General features: G+C 39.9%; 1 long non-coding RNA gene across 2 annotated transcripts in view; it reads right to left on the bottom strand.

Annotated features, from left to right (window-relative positions):
* Positions 1–1,305: 1,305 nt before the first annotated feature.
* The window catches only part of LOC138265406 (uncharacterized), a 335,861-nt gene continuing 314,963 nt past the window's right edge, over positions 1,306–22,203 (bottom strand). The window contains exon 6 of one of the 2 annotated variants that reach the window (XR_011199356.1): positions 1,306–4,059. This is a non-coding gene — a long non-coding RNA (uncharacterized lncRNA). Of the gene's footprint in view, positions 4,060–14,357; positions 14,589–22,203 lie in introns of those variants that run through there. The other variant, XR_011199357.1, reaches the window with a different exon arrangement.

Here is a 22,203-nt window from a genome sequence, read left to right as displayed (position 1 = left end):
ATTTTGTTCATTGTTTTTCACGTCTTCAGTCGCTTTGAGGTTCAATGGCCTACTTTACAGAACGCAGCGTACACAAACACGTGATAAACAATATCATGGACACAGGCATACCTGACAAACGAAAGTCTTTGAAGCTTTAAAGAAGTAATTAAAATCTCATGAATTTTCAGTGTGCTTGTGATAATGCAAACTCTGTTCCACATGCTAGCAATGATCAGCGCGGATGTTTCAAGAACTCTTTCCATTGTGGCTGTGGAGGCCCCCTGCATTGCTTTTTACTTCTGGAAATACACATTCTACCGCATGTGAATGAGTGACCTTTTCCTAAACCCATGACACCATTAGTTATTTCAGTAGTCAGGACTGTTCCATCAGTTTGTGTGCTTTTGGAAGTTTCGCGTTTTTCAGATTGTGTTTAGCACAGACGTAGAGCGCAATTGAATCACAGCAGAGCTGCGTGCACACGACTGATTCAGGAAGACCGCTGTATATTGGGTATTTGGTTAAGAAAGTTACTGAATCCACAATTAAATTATTATTAAATAGAATCACAGGTCATCGTGAAAAATAAATAGAAAATAAAGCTGACAGAGCTGAAAATGCTATGAACATCTCCTTTCATTCCAGCTCAGTACATGTGCAAATTGCACTTTAAAAAAAAGTGCTATGCTTTCATTCTTTTATGTTATTTATTTTTTTCTCTCGAAATGGCTTTTGCTCTTGGCCTGAGTCACAAAAAATTTATAATGGATAAGTCAAATGTAGACATGAAAAAAGTTTCAATATCTACTTTGAAAACTGAAAAGTTATCCACAAACCTAGTTTTGCATGCAGTGGTTTCACTTACCTATGCTAAAATTCCACTCTACCTTTTGTAAGTGGTAAATAGAAGAGCAGTTCTGGCCATACCAGAGGAGTGTCAAGAGGTTGATGGGAAAATTCAATGCAGATCGTGTGTGGGCCTACACAGCCTTGTATTCATCGAGATTACAAATATTTATCGCCTTTGCCACACTTAACTACACTTCCAAACTTACACCTAAATTATCCTCTGTATGGGGTGTAGTAAATGTGAGAAAGAGAGTCAACACTCCCAACTTTAACAGTGGGTGTGGGGAATGAACGAAGCAACAAAAACGTTTTTTTTTCTTGTGGCTAGGAAATGTATGTGTACACCACAAGCACACATTTATGTGCCCAATTTACAAAGCATGTAAGGATCTTCCACCTGAAGAAAGAGGGCTCCTGACTTTGGAGAAGGGGAGCAGAACAGGGGAATGACAATAAAAACTTACCAAATAATAACTGCCTGCAGTACGATGTTTTATTAATTAACTTCATAATTTAATTTCTGAGACATCACTCTTTTCATGTTGACTTTACTTGAATTCATGTAAATAAATTGCATATCAAACTATATATATAGATCACCCGTGAACCTCCCCTGACAGTCACTCACCCCCCATCAAGAAACCTCCCATCAATGACTCTCATTCATACTTCACTCATACCACAGACTTAAAATGAGAGGAATGAGCTTAAAGAATTTGCCCAATGTATATGTGCTCATATATTGAAATCTTTCAGTGAAGACTGTAATCAAAGGAAATCTATTTAAGATATACTATTTAGAATATAAGAAGCCCGCGATCTGCTAGATACTGGGGTTATTTAGATTTGGTGATTTATGTGATTACTTAGTTCTGTCGAGTGAAGTCAAAATGAGTGTAGTGATGTGTCAGAAATTAAATTATGAAGTGAATTAATACATTATGTACTTTTGAAATGTATTGGGCTCTGTATTAAATGATATTGAGGTGAATCAGTATTGAATATGACGACAGATACATGTGAGTGTATAAAAAATGTGGTGGAGTAGGCTGTTATTTTTTGGTTGGTAGGGACTTACATCTATACATTATGGTCAGTAACCAAACAGTTGTAAAACTTTTTGGTGCATAAGGGTTTGAAAACACAACTGGAGAATTATGGTTTCTTTATTAATTGCACCATTACACAATAATTGCCCTAAGGTATACCTGTGTTGCCTCATTCTTGCGTTTGTAGAAGAGATGTGTCTGAGTGGAGTCAATACCATGGCATATGAAAATATAGAAGAAAACAAACATAGTTTGTGAAACAAATATAGGCATTCAAGATCTTAACCTTCCACAAATTGCCCTTTAAAAAGATGTTGCTGTGCAAATACCTGCACTATCAACAAATTGCCTACAGTATGTGAGGACTTGATTTAGAATTGCAAACAAATAAGTCCTACAGTTGGTGGTATGTGAGCTTGGTTGGATGTAGGAATTTAAACAGATTCAAATGTATTTCCAAACTTATTTAGATAAGATCACAATTTGATAATCTATGATTTTGTAGTCCATGTTTTCACCCAATGTTTCATGTGGAACCATCTTTAAATGTGGTAAAGGTAACAAGGAATCAATTGAGGAGCTGAAACACACTGGAGTCATTACAAGGATCAATACTGTTGTGTCAGCAGGATTCGCAGTTAAGTGATCAGAAAGAGCAGATAATTGCTAATCTTGACTTAATTACTTGTGTCCTCTCTACTGTATTTCCTCTTCTACTCCCGGGGGAGATAATCTCCATCAGGCTGCCCCTATGATATGCCACACTGAAACAACTCTTAGCTCCTCTCACTTCCTGCCTCTCCCCATCTCCCTACAGGAAGTCTATGTGAGTTTCTGGCTGGCATCCCTGATATCTCCATGGTCCTAATGTCCTCACAACATGGCAAATACTGACAAAGAGTTAATTGAAGGGCTGATTAAGAGTTCACGCAATAGGTGTGTAAGTACTGACAAGGATACAATGCCTGGGCTTTTACATTGCAGAGTCAGCACAAACATCAGGGCTGATAAGGAATCAGCACAATAGTTGACATTGAGTGGAGTCATTATTACAAGGTTTAGTACTGACAAGTGGTCAATAGGAGGGCTGATACAGTGTTAGATCAGCACAACGATCAGTACTTCTAAGGAGTAGGTGTAAAGGTTCATAGAGAGTGGAGTCGGTACAAACGTCTGGACTAAATAAGTACAACAGATGATACACAGTGACGTCATTCCAACGGTAACTACAAAGAAAAGTCAGTACAACAGCTGATAAAGAGTGTAGATGGGTCACAAATACCATGAAAACAATACAAGAAAAGCAGATATGGATGTGTATGTATATGGTATTTGTATAGTGTGTACCTAGCCAAAAGGCGACAGAGCACTGTACAGGCCTTCAGATATAAGGTCAAAGATTGATATTAGGTGTAGCTGAGTTCTGTATGATGAATGCATTGTGATGTAGTATTCTTGCAGATGATTCAGAGATGTGCCCCTTAAAGTGACTGCTTAGAAAAGGGTTTATTACAAGGGATGATTCTGAGTCACCTTAGTTCAAGGAGGCTACTGGCAAGAATCACCACAACTAGTATTAGGGAGCAGGCTTATATTCTACATTGTAGGATGTGATGAATAATGATGTTTTATAATAATCACATTGTTCTAGCAAGGATAAAGTCATAAATGTGTATTAATTTATTTAGCAGCTATTTCATTTTGAATAGAATGAGGTACAAAAGAACTTCACAGTAGATAATACAATTTGTGCATCACATTATTAACATTGACCAACATTAGCTGAACATTGCCGGCAAACACAATCACCTCAACACATAAGTATAATTAATAAAGAACAACATAAATACATATATTTACTGAACTTGTTGGCTATGCAGGGCCATGACCACGCTTTGCCTTTAAGAGTCACTGTGCAGTGAAGGCCTGCTTGGACAAGTAGTGGAAGTAAGATCCATTGGAGGATGAAGGTGAAAGGACCACAACCTTGATGCAGAGCATAGTGATTTGTAACATTAGAAGATCCTGGTTGGCAGAACCTAGGCACAGCACATAAGTATATCTTCTGGCGGACTAAGGGTTGTGCCTCTGTTGTTCTCCACCTGTCCTGCTGCCTTCTTCCTTACGACTAAGAGACTCTTACATTTCACCTTCATGCTTTCCAATAACTGCCAAAGCTCTGCGGAAAACAAGACAAAACAAACATTTACTCAACTAAACATTTTTCAGGATCATCCGTTCTTTTCAGAGCCAGAGAACTACGTTTTTTAAATTGGGTGTTATTTTTTGTATTTGCAAAGTGAAGGCTTATCATTAAGATCAAGAAAGGTACAATCCACATGGGAAACTGAAACTGTAAACTAGAGTGACTGACTTATGGTTATCTTAAAAGCAAATGCTGCTGGAATTTAGTAACCAAAATATTGTCTGACAGAAGTATTATGTCCTAAATATAGTTTACAAAAATATCAGCCCTTGGGATTAATAGAAAATCCACACCATGCGGGACAATATTTTTGTGAGTACTATTTAGGAAACATTATTTCTGTAAGGTAATATTTTTGCTAACACAAAACCACGTCAAAATATTAGTTAAATGGATAGAATGGAGCTTACCACCACAGAGTTGAATAGTTCTAATGCAAATGTCCACACTTGACCACTATATTTAATCCTGAACACTCTAATTTACCGCCACGTCCCTATTTACTTTACCTGGTAAACTTGTGACACAACACAAATTCAGACTAAACAACATTTGGAAATGAGGTATATATGTTTACATTTGAGTGGTCAACACACATATTCTATAACATTCAATTAATTTATGAAGATGGAAAAATGTTTCCCACTGGCTAATCATATATGCTGCTTTGTATATAGAGTAGACATTTGTGCACATTGTCAAATAGTTTCTGAATTGCAAGTGGGACAAGGTGGAAGGCCACAGTGCAAACGTTAGCCATGCGCAAGTATGTGATGTCCCATGGAGAGACATTTCATATTGATTTCAGAGATGAGAATGCTTTGGGGCAACTGAGGAGAGATTCATGCTCCCGTGAATCCCAGGCCCCTTCTTGAGTGTGACAACAGCAAGTCAGGCCAGGGGACAATTACCCCTTGCTGCAGTGTCAAGAAAAGCCTTAATCCCAGAGCTGGAGGCCTCACGAGTGAAAGTTCAGCAAAAGTTATTAAAAGTGACAAATAAAGGATGACAAATAATCAATATAGGCCCTGTTTACTGCTTGCACACACTAATAGCAAGTAATATCACCTCGCCGTGGAGGCGGAGAAGCTGCCAGAGAACTTTCTTTGCTTCAAGGGAGATTCCTGCTAGGGTGGGGGCTACTTATTAGGGCCATAAGCCTTGGGGACAGTACTCAAGGACTGCTTTTTAATAAAACACAGCAGTTACACTGAAGAGACGCCTCTTTCCCAGAACTCTAATATCATTGATTCAGTTACTCTGAAGACAAGAGAAGTCACAGTAGGATGAGTGAAGAGTATATGCTCAGATATTAATAGGATTCTCTTACTACATTCTCTTAGGTGTTCCCATAGGATGGAGCTATCACCTACTAATATAGTAATAGAACAGTAGGACATATCAGGAACAATTGAGAAATCCACAGGCAACCTTTCATTTTACCTGGTGTCCTGTAGGAAATGATCATTGGTCTTCAGTGAAAATATGTTACTGGCTGTGCATGGGTGTGACCAGTTCCTCATTACTGGCCTTCAATTAATTTCATCAGTATCTTGCTTGCAGTTCTACTAGTCCAAGTAATAAAATAACTTTTTCACTCTTTCCAACCCTCCTGTTCTCAAAATATGACGTTGATCCCTTGAAGAATATAATTTCTATGATGGAGGAAACCTTCTGTAGCTTTTCCTTGTGAGTGCCTTGACACTCGTAAGAGAGAAATTATTTTTTAAATTAAACTCATTGAAACATTATTGAAAATGAGGAATATGCAAAAGCACTGCTATCGTCCAGATTTTCAAACGAAATCCCAGTTGCACAGAACGTTGTGTTCTTGTGTATTTTTCATAATTTTTGCTACGAAAAGGCTTCCTCTTGGATCAAATATTTTTCCTAACTTTGCATGTTGCATCACAGGTGCGCCATGGGCAAACGCTTTGACCACCAGCCAATCCGTGTGGAGACGGTGGAGAGGAAGCTGAGGGTCCACACACGCACAAAAGGCCAGAAGGTTTGTGATACTTTCCAGGGCCCACCGAGGCGCCTCCTGCTCTGTGCAGGGTAAATGAACAGCAGTGGCACATAATCGATAGGAGAGGGCCAGCTGTCACTGACGTGAAACAACTTTTCTCCCAGAGAAGTAACAAGACTTGGCACTTCAGATGTCAAGGTACAAAATGCCTCGATGCCCTGGGGCCCAAGTGCGCTATAGATTGGGCAGAGTCTTGTTTTAAATATCAGTGCTGAGATTCAGACTTAGAAAACCCACTTCTCAGCACCAAAACAGCAGGTGCCTCATTGGTATGCAGACTTTGTGAAAACGGTGAAAACATCTAAAGCGCCCATGATAGGACTTCTTATTTATTTTTTATTTTTACAATTGTCCCCAGAGCACAACATCAGAAAGCACATTGGAATTGCAGGTATTTCTACATGGGTGAGGATAATGATACTGATGTTGGCCCAAACTGCAAGATTCTGTGCCGTGGCATTTGCTGCATAATGATAAGTTTGTCACATTTGCCACATAATCCATTGTCTTTTGCATGAACCGCAGAACTAAATTTAAAAAATTGTCTCTAGCTCAAAGGGATCAAAAGTTACTAAAAACACTATCACACGCATTGCCACGCGGTGGCAGGCACCTTCTGCACTGTGGCAGGCCACCTTTCAGTAGCTGATTGCTGTATTTTGGCCTAAAACTGATTCTAATGAGATGAAACCTTTGCTAAGAAATCTTTAATAATGTAAAAATTACAAAATGGTGACCTAATAAAATATGCCACATTATACTGCATGATTTGCCTCTTCCTGGTGCATAATTTAGTCAGCACTGCTGACTATTTAGGTCCTCGCCTGCCATATAATTCCAGTGGCTATTAATGACTCTTTCATGGACTGAGAAGAGCAGAAGTATCATCACCCACACCGCTTTTTGGTCAGTCCCTGACTTGCACCTGAAAAGCTCTGATGGGTACATAGGACTTTCCATAGAGTTTTGATGCAAGAAACATGTCGGCTTTGATAGGATTATAGACACTCCCCCTTTCTCTTTCTTTTTATCTTGTGGTTGGGTAGGAGATAGGAATAAAGGTATTGAGTTATCCCTTACACAGGTTTAGTGAGCTGACTTTGGAGTGTGACAAAACCGAGGATGCAGGTAGAAAACATCTACTTAATATTGGGATGAATTAATGCTAATGTTGTATTATCCTATTCAGGTAGCCATCTTAGCTATGTATGGAGAAGGGAGGGGAAGAATAAGAGGAGAAAAGTTACATGATTGCTCCTCATCCACTGCCTCTGTCCCCATGCACGGAATAATCCATTCACCCCAACCTTCTTTCATTGCATTTCATCTCTTTAATAGTCCATAATAACTAACCCCAGAAGAACACCTAGAAATCATCTCCGAGAAAAGTCAGCAGGTTCACTAATGGCCCTTGTGAACTAATGGAGGCTTAGCAAAAAAGTTTATTTGTTCTATCTTCCTTAGCTTAATTTCTTTTTTTTTTTTAGACAGTGATTATTCTCAATAAGGTATGATTTTTTGTTTGAGGAATCTGTACCTATCTGATGAAGGGTCCAGTGTAAAAGCTCATACTATAAAAGATTCATGGTCTTTATTAGAAGCAGGAGGGCCCATCCTGTGAAAAGAAATATCATTCCTCATGACCAATCCATCAGGTGCTACATTGAAAAGGCAGACCCTGTGTACAAGGGGCTGTCAAGTGAAACGCTGATACCAGGACCTCCTAACTCTTTATTTCTTCAAGTGACACTTCGAACAGAAGGGCCCACGTCTGCACTATACTGATGGTCCTTCCATCTAATCAACCCTCAATGTTATATATGGAGATATGCCCCAGGGCTTCTAGCAATGTGTGGGCTAATATAGTAATGTGAAGTGCTGCATTTTGCATTTCAACCTGTTCAGAGGTCTTTTAGGGAGGGATTAAAGGAATCCTTGACACCCAGAGTAAACCTGGAATCAGATATGCTAAATGATTTCTGATTCAACATAGTATCTATCTATCTATCTATCTATCTATCTATCTATCTATCTATCTATCTATCTATCTATCTATCTATCTATCTATCTATCTATTTTTATCTATCTATCTATCTATCTATCTATCTATCTATCTATCTATCTCCCTATCTATCTATTTATATCTATCTATCTATCTATCTATCTATCTATCTATCTATCTATCTATCTATCTATCTATCTATCTATCTATCTATTTCTAGATGTCCGTATATCTATCTATCTGTCCAGCTGTGTATCTCCTTGTCTCTGTCAACTCAATCATGGGCCTCTGAATGTCTGACAGCATCACAAGCTAACAGGTGTTTTTCTGTTTTTCTTTGTTTTTATCTGCTTCCTCCTGGATTCCCCAGCATAATTTCACTGCTGAATTAATCTTTCAGCTTGTGGAGCTAGTGATCCGCCTAAAGAATTGCACAGGTGGTAGGCCCATGCTTCCTCCCATTTGAATCAGTATAATAACTAGGTGCTACGTGTATTAAACTTTTCTCTGGTCTCAAATGGGCCGGCCGGTTTGCAGAATTGGCCCGTTTCCGACCGGAATACAGCATTTTGAAATGTATCAAGCCATAACTGAAATTGGGAAGCATGCTACAGAATCACAAATTTGGTTTGCAACCAAATACCTAGGGCGTCCCTTCCAAATGCCGAAACAGAAAGGTATGTATTAATGTTTTGCGACTGAATTCTGGTCACAAAACATTAATACTTTACTGACTACCAAAGTGTAATGATAATGCATTCACAAATGGGAAAGGGTCACCTCAGGACCCCATCCAATTTGTAAAGTAAAAAAGAATGTTTGTTTAAGAGAAGGCATTGGTCCACGAGACCACGGAATCGTCTTAAACAACAAAAGAAAAAAAAGTTTCTCTTTGAATGCATCCTGTTTTCCTTTAAGGAAAACAGTCTGTATTTTTAAAAAACTACTTTATTTAAAAGCAATCATAGACATGGTGGTCTGCTAAGCTCAGAAGGACACCATCCCCCCTGATGGCAGTGATTCCAAATGGGTCGCAAATTTCCACCTACCTCATGTATATTCATGAGGTAGGTCAATTTGTGACCCACTAGGAATCACTAAATGAAACTCAATGTTTTTCATACATTAGGAATAGCGGCTTCCTAATTGCAATTCACTGAAAATCACAATTAGGTAATCACAATTCCTAATCTTGATACACCTAGCCCTGAAAGTCGAGTGAACCAAAATGTAAACAGCTGGAGATCCTAAAGTGAAGACTAACATAGCTGCTATCAGTAGCAGTCAGTACATTGCTGTCCTATTTGACCCAGTTTTAAAAAATGCATCCAGGACAGGTCATAATAGAGTTCATGAAGGTAGTCCTTGAGGGTGGACAGCCATTCCATCTCAACTGATATACATACAGGGGTTGGATGTAGCCTGTAGACCACCATTGACCAAATAAAGTACAATGCAAATCATTCTGCAACATGTCAACAAAATAGAAGTATATATTTTGGGGAATATTTACAAGGATTGACGCATCACTGAGTTGCAGCAGTGATGCGTCAAATTTTCTTGCGCTGCATCAAGACAGGATACAACACCATGGATGTGTCATATTTACAATACAAGCCACCATGGTATAAGTTCCCAAGGATTCATCAGAAATTCTGATACATCAGTGGGAAAGCTGCCACAATGCATCACCCCCTTAAGTGGCGTATTGCTCAAGTTGGCCTTACGACAGACGCAACTTAGCATTGCACCAAGAAACAGAGGTAATGCATCAGTTTTAACTGATGCAAGTAGCCTTATATGTGGCTCCTATACAATGGTGAAATATACACCTTGTACACCATTACTTTGGTCCTGGATGTATTGCAGACAAGTATGAAGTCTGTATATGTGTCCCATTACAGTGGGCATACTCTATTATTTTGTATTTAGAGGCCTAAGTACGTGTGACATATTGCATGAAACTTGAATGTGAGCGGATGCAAGTATATGTTGTAATGTAAAGTGGCAATCTGGTAGGTATTACCTACCTTATGTGTGTAATTACCTATTGTGCTTTGGAGTATGCTTCGCTGGACTTGGGGGGGCCCATTCCTCCATGGAGATGTGACAATCCTGGACTGTCCCTCTCATGGAGTGCACAAAGTCACATTGCCTTGCTGCAGTGGATGATGATATCATAGGTGGCACGGTCCTAGGTCGCTTGTGCAGACCTACTACTACTAGAGGGGATGTGACTTAACTTATTCCAGTGTGTAAAGTTACTTCCGCTGGTCAGATTCCTATTGAAAAGCCACTGTGTCACTTCCTACATCTGGATTGAAGAGGTGTAGGAATTTTGACACATTCCAGGCTTGGTGCGAAGCATCTCAAAGATGCGTCATCCTTTGATAAGTTTGTAAATATCACTGCACCAGTACTAAGTGGGTTTTTATGAAGAAACGCCTACCCTGCGTATATTATAAACTGCTCGGTGCAGGCCGTTCCAGCGCTGCTATTTTTTGACTCAGGCCATCAAAAACTGACAAATTGGGCCTAATTTGTCATTTTGTAAATATGGGGCAATATGGAGTGGAGAATGTGCTGCCAATGCATCAAAATAAATGATGCAATGCGTTGTACGCTTCTTTTAAATATTGTCCTTTGATTCTAAATAGTGAATCATTAGCAGGTAATAACAAGGGCCATAATTACAAGAAAGTGGCGCATCACTAGTGATGCGCCACTTTCCTTGTGGCCCCCATGCGTCCCCTAACACCACCATGGTAGCGCCGCATTTACAATACGGCACACCATGGCACATGTTAGGGGCAGTAGCGTCATTTTTTGATGCTCTTGTAACGCTATACTTAATTAGTGTTAAAAAAATGGCACTAATCCAGTATAGTGTTAAGAGACCCGTTGAAATCAAATGCAGCCTCATTTTAATGCCTTCTAGAAATGGCGCAATGGAATCTTACATTGTGCCATTTTTAGCGACCCTCCTATGAAGTTATGCCCCCGTTGCCGACATCATGCATATATTGCATTGATGTGGCGCAAAGGGTTTACAAGGTGGTGCAACCCTAGTTTGCGCCACCTTGTAAATATGGTGCTATTGTAGTTGCCCGTTAGTGTCACATTTGCTGTAAAAATGTTGCTGCAAATGTGGCGCTAAGGAGCGCAAGGGCCTTGTAAATCTGGCCCCAAGTTTGCTTGTCATTCATTATATTGAACCAATAGAGAGTACCATAAAGGCAAGTAACGTGTATGACGAGAAAGGGACATTTTCATAAGTAGTGTCTGTGCATGGTTGTGTGCATGATTTTGTGTCTGCGTGTCCAGACATATCAAAGTAGGAAGAATTTGTGTGTATGCAAGTATTTTGTGCGCATTTGTGTTTGTATGTGGTGTGGACAATGGTGGAAGAAATTATGTGAGCTGGTGTATGTGTATGTGTGTGTGTATGAGTGTGTGTGTGTGTTTGCATACGCAAAAATCCATGTAGACATTTAAAGGAGGGCAAGAGCATGTGTGCACACATGTTTCTTTTTAAATATATACAGTGTTTTTGGGAAATTATTCATTATATGCAACAAAAAGTAAAAAAGTAAAACTCAACAAAGATTCTTTCTTTCAGCCACAGATACATTTAAACAGTGCAATATGCTAAAGTACTAATAAGAACAAGATGTTGACATATGCTTCCTGCTGCTCTCATGTGTTACATTTGAACCTGGGTTACTGTGGTATCAGCATGATCAAGAATACTTCTACCAGAAACACTATGCATAGAAAGAAGGAGGTGTATAAAGCCATTGCAAGCAAAACTGTTATTTTGATTTATGTAAGTTTGTTAATTACTTTATTTATTTACAGTGTCCGGCAATGCCAAAAGCCCAGCTTCAAGGTGGTGGATTGGTAAGCATTAAACGAGTGAGTGGCTAGCACTTGGAGGTTGAGCAACAATTATCTTGGAAACAGAAGTATGGAATAATCAATATCAAAGAGGATTCAAAGGTGTGCAGTATCACAACAGCTGTTCACAAGGTCATCATTGGAAAGAAGGTACACTAAAAGGTGTCCTAGGGCAGCAACAACAAAACATGACTGATTGTTAAAGTATACAAAGTCAGCATAAACATGGTAAAAATGAATACCTGCGATGTTATATAGGTTTGTGTTGTAGAAATGCCAATGAATAAATAATTAACAAAAATGCTGACTTTGGTGCAGGGCTCGTTTTTATTGAGCAAACCATTTTTGCCTATGTGATTATGGTTTAAGTGGACCTGGTCAAGAGCAGGTGGAAAAAAAAAATATTATTTTATGGCCATCAATCTTGGCTATCCTGTTTCTTGTGTTCTAAGGTACCAGGGTGTGTACAAAGTGGCCATTTAATTAGCTACCCTCAAGATACCATCTTTTAGTGGGTTCTATCACTTTAAAAAAATACAAAATGTACAGGGTAACAACCATGCATTCCCTGTGGTGTGGCCTGATATCCATTAAATAATGCACTTTAGCTCTCTACAATAGAGTTTGAGGCACTATATGAATGCAATTACAACAACGCACAATACACAGAACTGTGAGGACATTATCAGATTCCAAGATTCATAATTAGACACTGTGAACAGCTGGACTGGTTTTGTGTTTCGCTTGCAACACTCTGGATATGGTCTTTCGGAACACGAAATGGTTCTATAACTATTTGTTCAGGACATTATAAAACTTGAGAGGGGAATACAACAGACACAACAACTTTGGGATGAAGATGCACAACGTTTACAGGAGAGATCCATGTATGTTTTGATATGGAAAGGCATCCTTGATATTTATTGTGGTGTACACATACAGTAATCTATAGCAATCTACAGTCATCTATAGCAACCTTCAGTAATCTATAGCTTACTGTTGACCTACATTTAGCATACCTACTACTGTGCAAGCTACTAACAATGGACAATCCAAATATCTCCCCCATTACGTCTCATTGCACCTTATATCGTTTGGTGTAAATATATCATTTTTATGTAAATAACCTCTACATTCCCATATATGTGTTGCATTACACTCTGATATGTGAACTTCTTACTCAATTAGTTCAACTCTGGACACTTACCCTTATGGAATAACACACCTTGTTTGTTTTTTTAATTATTGTAAATTGGTCAGATACAAATTTGGGTCTGGTTCAAGCTATTTCAAATCAGAGCTTTAAATGGGCTGATACTCACAGGTACGGAGTACCGGCACGGTTACGTTTTCTCATCCTAGCGGAACTTCTCCTAAGATAATGAGGTACTCATCAGGGCCTAGCTGGATGGCAGTGGTGTTCTGTTCATTAACTTGCACCTCGGCAGCACCTTTAACACATCCTGCATTGATTCTGTAACAGTTGAAGCCTGGACTAATCTGGCACAAGAGCACCAGGACAGCAGCTCTTTTTACCAGGACACAGAGATCTGCATGTGCTTCTCTAAAAGTTGTCAAAACAGGGGTGTGGCTGCAGGGTTTTTAGTTTACCCTTGAATTTTTAACACATTTCCCAATAGTGAATTTTAGAGATTTGCCATTAGAAAATCTCAAACAGCGAAGTACTACAGTGTGTTTGACACTGTTTGCAATTCCCAGTGGGTCGCACATGGACCTGCCTCACCAATTTTCATGAGGCAGGTCACGATTTGTGACCCATTAGGAATGGCCAAAAGTCACACGATGGGGTCAGCAGACCACTATATCTGTGATTTCTTTTTCAATAAAGCATTTTTTTTTAAATGCAGCCCGTTTTCATGAAAGGAAAACAAGATGCATTTCAAAAACAAAAATTAAAAGTTTTCTCCATGGGACCACTGCCTGCTCTTAAAAAATGTTTGTACCCACATTCACAAAGGAGAATAGGATCCCACCATTTTGAAGTTGGTGGTAAACTGCAAATGTTTTGCGACCGCATTTCGGTTGTGAAACATTCGTACATGCCAGTTTTAGTCAATATTAGGAAGGGAAGCCCTTAATACGCCTCTTCCTAACACCGAATCGCAAACCCTATTTTGCGATTCTGTAATAGGTTACCGATCCGCAAAATAGGGTTAGCAAAAAGAAAAAGGCTTTTTAGCAGTCGCAAATGGCCCGATTCTGTGAACTGGAACCTTTGCACATCTGGCACTTTGACTGGAAAGTAAATCCATGCTGACTCCACCAATTGCCTAATTCCTGACATAAAAGGCAAAGCAAATACTTTTTTTACTGAGAGGTTTATTGCATTTCAAAGTCAACATTAAAAACGTCTGTATTCGGCTTCATGCAGCCATAAAAGCAGGTAACACACACAAAAACAATATAAAACCATATATAACTAAAATGCAGTAAACCACCATACCGAAATAATGAAAGAATCAATTTGACAGTTAAAAATCAACTAATATTGCATAAAACGTAGTCTTAAAGCATCAACTTCCTTGAACGGGACTTCCTTGAACGAACAGCCACCTAAAGAAATAAAAAGACATGCTCACATATTTCATGGTCTGCCAATGTCATTAAAAAGTGATAAACTAATAAACAGCCCCGGAGATTCCTATGTTTCAACAGAGGAATAAGAAATATTTTGGTGTACATTTCATAGTATTCACAAAAGAAAAGAAAGTGCAACATAGTTTGTTTGTGCAAATTACTACAAGAACAAATCATGGATTCAAGTTTTGCCTGATACCCACTCGGGAAGCAAAGGGAATACTTCACAATACCTGTCCAGAAACTGAACAGTAAAAATCTTGGCCAACTCATATAGTTGTTCCACAGGTTGTTGGTAGAGATGTCACCTGGATTAAGATATAAATAACTCTTTACACTTGAATTATACTCCTCGGCCTTAAGCCTCTCAATTTTAGCATGCAACAGTAATAGGCCTCGCACGCGCCCTCTACCGATGGAAGCACCTGGAGAGCCATCTAAAAATAAATCTGCTAGGCCGATCACCTCTAAGGATTTTTAACATAGGCTAACCAGGAGATAATACGGCCCCTATCACATGCCAAGCAGTCAGAGATTATCCCTTTGCATAGTACTGCTTCCTCCAAACTCCAAATATACATCCATAAAAAATAGCAGGTCTGCTTCAAATAATATCATACAAATAACCTAAGCCCAATTCATTGTGGCATATAAAACTGGAGGTTAACTGAGGGACTGACAGTATTCTTCGACAAAAATGATTTTCCTCCTTATGCAGATTAGTCGTCCCCTATTCAACAAATTCATGCCCCTTTGGTTGCTATCGGAGCACACTTGGCAGAATATAAATGAATAAGAGAGCTAAGAGGTCTCTCACCCTTTGGAGAAAGAAGGCTCAACAAGAAACCCACAGCCCTTGAATACTTATCCCCACATTGTGCAATATGATGGGCCATGAACCGGACGAACAAAAAGTTCCCACAAATAAGAGAAGGTGTTAGGGCTTACCAAAACATTAGTACCCACACTGATAGTTAATGGTCACTTACACTTTGACCCACACATCATTAAAAAAGACATTAAATTAGTTAGTAAATCCACATTTGTCATAAAATCAACAAAAGAGTTGACTAAAAAACGCAGGGCCCTAGGAGTGCGGGCAGTTAAAACCACATCATCTGCGTAAAGTAGCACAGGGAGGGGAGCATCTTTCGCCTTGGGCACATCTGGGGTACATTTGCAGAGCTCTACACTTGATTCATTAATATATATAATAAAGAGGAGCGAGGCGTGGACGCATCCCTGCTGCTATCTCCACACAAAGCTAAATTCCTTTGTAACGTCCCCATTATTCCCAAACCTCTCTTGCCTTGGCCCCTGCATACAAAGAAGCCATCATATGAACTAAAGAAGGTCCATTTGTAAGTTAATGAGCATTTGCCACAGCTTTCCTCGATTCACACATTCAAAGGCTGTGTACAAATCCATAAAGGCCAAATACAGTGCAGAATTCTTAGCTACCATATAATTTCCAATAACCAAACTTAGGTTAAGACATTGGTTAGTCATCCCCAACCCACTGGAAAAGCCATGTTGGCATTTGTTTATCACATCATTGTCATTGGCCCACACAACTGTTCTATTATATAATACTCTTCCCAGGATCCTTGCTGGGATATCTATCGGGGAAATGGGTTGATAACACCTCGGCACTGATCTATTACTCTTCTTAAAAATTAGCACATTAATCAATTAGGACCATGTGCAGGGAATCAGCATGTCATTCAGACAATAATAAACATTAGTCAATAATGGAGCCCAGAGGTCTATATTACACTTGATGACATCAATTGAAACACCATCGGGCCCGGTCGCCATCCCTCCCGCACACTCCTAGATAGCCAGCTTCACTTCCTGCACAGAACAAGATGGAAATGGGGGGGGTCCCCTGGCCAAAGATGTTCGGTGCTTGTCGTAACCTCAGAGTGGATTTTTTCAAAGTATGCCACCCAGTCCTTCCCCCTTATATGGCAGCTGGTCGACAAAATGTTATGATCCTGAAGTCCTAGATGAGAAATAGCCCTCCAAAATAACTTGCCATCCTTCGTGCGAGCTGCATTGGTTAATGAAGCCCACTGCTGGGAAATGACTTCTTTCCTTCTCCTTGCAGTGACTACTTTATAATGTTTATGCTTGGCCACAACTATGGTAGGATCACGGGGTCGGTGGTTAAAGCCTTAAGCAAATTGCGATTAGTCTGAGAGCAGATGTGGTCAAACCAATGTGGGTGCCCAGAATCCACTTTCATATGTTTGGAAAGAGAAAGTCTCATCTTTTCACAGAGGGTAACAAAGGCCCTAATAACATTGCCCTAGTCCTCGCCCACATGAAGCCACTCTGGAACCACTTGTACTTTTACATTGAGAAAACCCAGTGATAAACTTATAGGGGTCTTGAAATTTCCAGCATAGCCTGAGCTTGCCTGTTGACAGGGACACATTTGCAAGACTTATGGCTACTTAGTAGGATTCCCCATTGGAAATTTTCAAAATGAATTACTTTGGGTTATGATCCCCCTAGTTGGTCTGAACAATAGCACCATGCAGTAACAACCGCCTCAAATGTTGGGATTAAAAAAGTTTAGTAAATAATTGAGGATCAGTTTCTCTAAAAGTTAATAGCCCCTGCCTATCAGACCCAACCTCCTCCATAACATTACACAGGTCAGCAGCGGCAACCAAAGCCGAAAGTTCCTTACTACACTCAGTGCACCTACTAGGCTCACCTACTTCCTCCTCGCCACCTGAATGTGGGAGACTAGCATTAAAATCCCCCCAAAGATACAGCTGTTGTCCTTGCTTGATTTTTTCTTCCACTAAGGTGGAGATATGTGAAAATGGCCTGGGAATTTTTGATTTGGCACAGTCAGAAAATCTTTTGTTATAAAAATTAATAAAATTTAAAGACAAAACCCCTCTATACAGTACATGACAACCTGAAAGTCAGGACTGGGAACATTTACTGCCTCTACATGGACCTCATACTTGGAGATTGACACAAACTGTAGCCCACATGATGCCCTGCCAAATCGAGAGGGTACCCCAGGAAGACTAAAGCACACATAGCCACCAAACTCAATTGGATATGTTTTCTGTAACAGGACAATGTCATACGATTTTATAAACTTTTGCCAATCTGGTAAAATGATCTTAGTATGTAAACCTGCATTATTCCTACTCAATATTTTTAGCCCACTGCATTTACCAGCTGAGGAGCTATCCACACGAGTGTAGGCACAACACTAAGGTTCTTGAGCAGTAAAACTAAGCAACATATCATCCTAGCAATACCTTACATGAGGAATGCCAGTAGCATTGCCACCTCTAGTGCAACTTGATGACTCCTCCCATTATAATTGGGGAAACTCGATGACCAAAGCTATTGCTTATGGATTTTACACTTAACTTGGACGACACAGATGCTTCAAACTGTGGGGGACACAGTCAATCCACCTCATTGCAGTCCATAAGCGGGCAAACCTATTCTGGCAAACCACGCCCACTCCCAACTACCACAGCAGAGTCTGAGAAACCAGCATACTTGGCTTATAAAAATACCCCAAAGGTAATGAAACAATCTTATGATTATTTGAGGCACCCGCTGAGTAGGATCCAGATAACTTTTGCACACTTGTAGGGTGCCTAAAATTGACTACCACTCAATCACGGTTTATATCTTTCCAAATGGACCAATCCAGCCCACTCTGAATACCAATAACATATCTCAGCCATCCGCAGGGTTAAGATTCCTATGCACGCTCCACCAGCTGGTAACCTTATTATGGAGACTCCCCCAAGTTTCTTCCTGGCTTGCTTGCATTGGGGGCACCTCTGCCATTATCAAAATGTAAGGGCATGATGCGGGAGGCAAATTTAAATGTGTTACACTAAGGGCCTCAGCCATCCCTTTTCTCATCATAAGGGATTTTAAAAACTCCATCATTCAAAGTGTTGATGGCAGAAAAACAGGGATTGGTTTAATATGTTATATAGCATGGGGTCACATGGAAGCTACAAAGCCCCTGACCAGATATTTTGCTGGAGTCCATGCTCATCATGAATATAAACAGATATCAACAATGAATCAACACTCAGATCCATGCATTAATGATGTAACACAATATGTAGGCCCACTGTTGATTCTTTAGTGTGTCATGTATAAGTTTCTTTAGAACTGTCAACGTAATATGATTTGGAGGAGACAAATAATCTCATAGGTAACTGTGTTCCAATGAGACACATCCCCGCAACCTTTGAAAATTTTGGGAGAGAGAACATGCATGCTGCATGCCCCCAGCCGTGATGTTGCACATGTTCAAATTGTTGAGAGCCGCCACTGTCCGGCAGTGTGTGTGTGTATGAGATTTTGTGAGTGATGAAAATTAAAGCAAAAAGTGTGTGACTTTGCAAGTGTGAGTATGAATTTGAGAATGAAAAGTGGTACATGTGTGTGTGAAACTGAATGTGTTTCTGAGACTATTAAATTTGTTTTTTATGTGTGGAGGGGTGACTGTGTTTGAGCGTGTGGGTGAGTGCGAAAGGGGGTGAAAGCGTTTAGAATTTTTTGTGTGTAGAGTGTTCATGTGTAAAGGTGGCCGAGCCAGCAACTTAACATGGAGAGCCGGACCAGAGCCGAGCCAAGGGTCTGGCTAGGATTTTAGAGCCTGTGCACAAGCCGAGACTGAAAATGTTTCATATGTAAATCATACAGCAAACATGACATAAAATTTGATAAAGTATCTTCAAATTAGAAAAAAAGAATGCAAAAATGAAGGCAAGAGTTTTGGTGAAAGAAAATATTTGCCTAAGATCACACAGTTAAAGTGTTGGGATGCCGCTATTTAGCCAGATTTTTCCAGTTTGGCTTTGTACAAATCAGCCACAAAATGAGTATTTATTTGTCTCATATTGTGTTATGGCTTCGTTTTTACCTGTTTGTGCATTTTTCTGCAGTTTTTGTATGGAGCGAAGTCGACCGGAAGCACCAGTTAAAATACAGAAGGCCACTGTTCATTGTTTGTAGGTATGGGGCGATTAAATGATTTGCCTAGATTCACATGAGCCGACACCAAGACTCGAACCTGGTTCCTAGTTCCAAAGTTGACAGCACTTGCTGTAAGGCCACATCCTGGGATCAGAGAGGTAGGCAGGCACTCAGAAGCCCCATGAAAGCTCAGCTCTTTGTGGGCTAGATGGTCCAACTGGACCTCGAGCTGAGCCAAAGCCAAGCTTCAGGTTTGATCCTGGCTTGAGTCTGGCTCAAGCTTTCACTGGCCCACCCACCTGTGTGCTTATGTATACTTCTTCTTTTCAAGTTACACTCTTTTTGTATTCAACAGAAGCGAAGAAGTGATTACACCCGCTACCTTGGCAGCAAAAGTTGGCAATAATGTGTTTTTGGAGCCGCACTTCAGGCTCCAGAAACTCTGAAACCTGGGTGCAGGAAGCACTTTTTTTCATTTGTTGGACATTGTATTGACTCTTTGGGAATGTTGACATTTTATAATGTCAATTTCTTTAAAGAAGTACCAGCTTTGTGCATAAAATGATTCAGCACGTTTACGTTTATGGAGACATTTAAATTGATAAAATGGCTACTCATGAGTTCAACACCAGTTTTATTAATCAGGAAGGTGCATGGGCCAAGGGTTGGCAGCAGAAAGTGGGTGGAGTCACAAAGAGCAAAGTATGAACTTACATATTATTTTTTTTAACTCTGCCAATAAAATATGACAAGACAAATTCCATAGTAACACTGTTCTAACTTACTTAACTGGTCACAACAGTTGTGTTCCAAAATGTTTTACATTGTACAGAAATCTTTGTGAACCTAGCAAGGTCCAGGGTACAATGGCACTTTAATAACTCTGGTTGTTAAGGCACTTGCTGGAAAGATCTGTTTGTATTGTAATCAAAGGCTTGGCTCACCATAAAATAATCGTATACAGGGTGAGTGTGCCTGCCGGAAAACACAGCATGCAACGTGCAGTTCACAGATTTGATTTTCTAAGTAGATAGCTCAGTTGGTTACTGTTTTTGTTGGAGAGATAATTGTATTATTTGCAGGTCACAAGTTCAAAATCTTGTCATATTGCTTAGTGAGTTATTACCCTAAATCAAGGAGCTGCATGCATGCAACAAGGCGTATATTTACAACCTTACTGTTTTTTAATAAATCTTTCGTTTTTTTAATGATGCTAAAAAAGGGTTAATTTGGGTAGCAATACACACTTGTTATTAAGTGCTATATAAATAGTTATAAGTGTGATAAATCATGAACAGATAAATTCAACATTTTAACACTGCATGCAGATTTCATGCATACAAAGCTTGCAAAGGTCAAAAACGTAGCCCCGCCCCTTGTCTCACCATTAGCACCACCTTTACACCCACCCGGAGCTCCACCCCAGTCCACAACTTCTTTTGGTGAGTACCTGCACTTATTTTTTTCCATTTAAAGCACTTTATCAAGTAATAAATAAATAAATAAAAAGTGTGTGTTCATGTGTGAATTTATGAATATAAACTGTGTGTGTGTTTATGTGTGTTTAGATGTGTGGAGTGCTGTGTCAAAGAGGTGTGTGTAGGTAGGTCTGTGTGCATGCCACAGATGGTGCTGTGTCTTTATTTGTGACCAATATTGCATTTCCGTGAGTGTCAGTGTACGTAGGTTTGAGTTTGTGAGAGCGTGGGTGTTTGTTCATGAGCATTGCAGTTTACATGTGGGATACTTTGAGGGGTAGTGTGTTTGAGTGGGTTTATGAGTGTATTTACACGTATGTGCTTGTGTGTATAAGTGCACAAGGGTTTGTATGTGGGATAGTCTGGGGCATATTTACAAACCTCTAGCGCCACCTTTCACCTCCACAGCGTTCTTTTTTTAATGATAAGGTGGTGCTAAGGTGCCTTTTCATCCGCGCTGTACTTACATAGTGGCGCAATGCATGCATTGTACCACTTTGCAACAACCCCCTGCGCCGCATTATGCCTACGTCAGGCATAATATATGCAAGGGGGAGTTCCGACGCAGGGAGGCCCACAAAAAATGTCGCAGTGAAATTCACATTTCACTGAGCCATCTTTTCCGTCATTTTTACCGTCTGCTCAGAGCAGGCGTTAGTATGACGCACCCATTTTAATCAATGGGCCTCCCCGTGTTGTGCTGCGCTAGCATCAAATCTTTTACGCTAGTGCAGCAAAGCACCCAAATAGCGTCAAAAATGTTGACGTTATTGTCTTAACAACCGCCATGGTGTCGTTAGGTGGGGCGACGCAAAAAAGTGATGCATCAGAATAGATGCGCTGCATTCTTGTAAATACACCCCTCTGTGCCTAAAGGAACACAAAACAAAACTCGTTGCAATCATGTTCTCGAGAAATTCCTCTGACCTGCCCTGATTCTGGTGTTAATGCCTCAGTCTATTTTTTGTGTGTTTATAGCTTATCTAAGTGTTATATGTATAAATGCTATGTGGCTGGCGCCAAAAAGCCGGTTTGCTGGCATTGTAGCGCTAAAATAAACGAATAAAGCAACCAGTAACTCAATGTGTGGGCGTGTGTAGCTATGAGTGTGTTCATGACATAGTCTGAGT

Source organism: Pleurodeles waltl, chromosome 11 (genome assembly GCF_031143425.1).
Source record: "Pleurodeles waltl isolate 20211129_DDA chromosome 11, aPleWal1.hap1.20221129, whole genome shotgun sequence".
In the NCBI taxonomy this organism is placed as follows: domain Eukaryota; kingdom Metazoa; phylum Chordata; class Amphibia; order Caudata; family Salamandridae; genus Pleurodeles; species Pleurodeles waltl.
The sequence above is the reverse complement of the archived record's forward strand: the minus strand, read 5'-3'. Positions and strand labels throughout refer to the sequence as shown.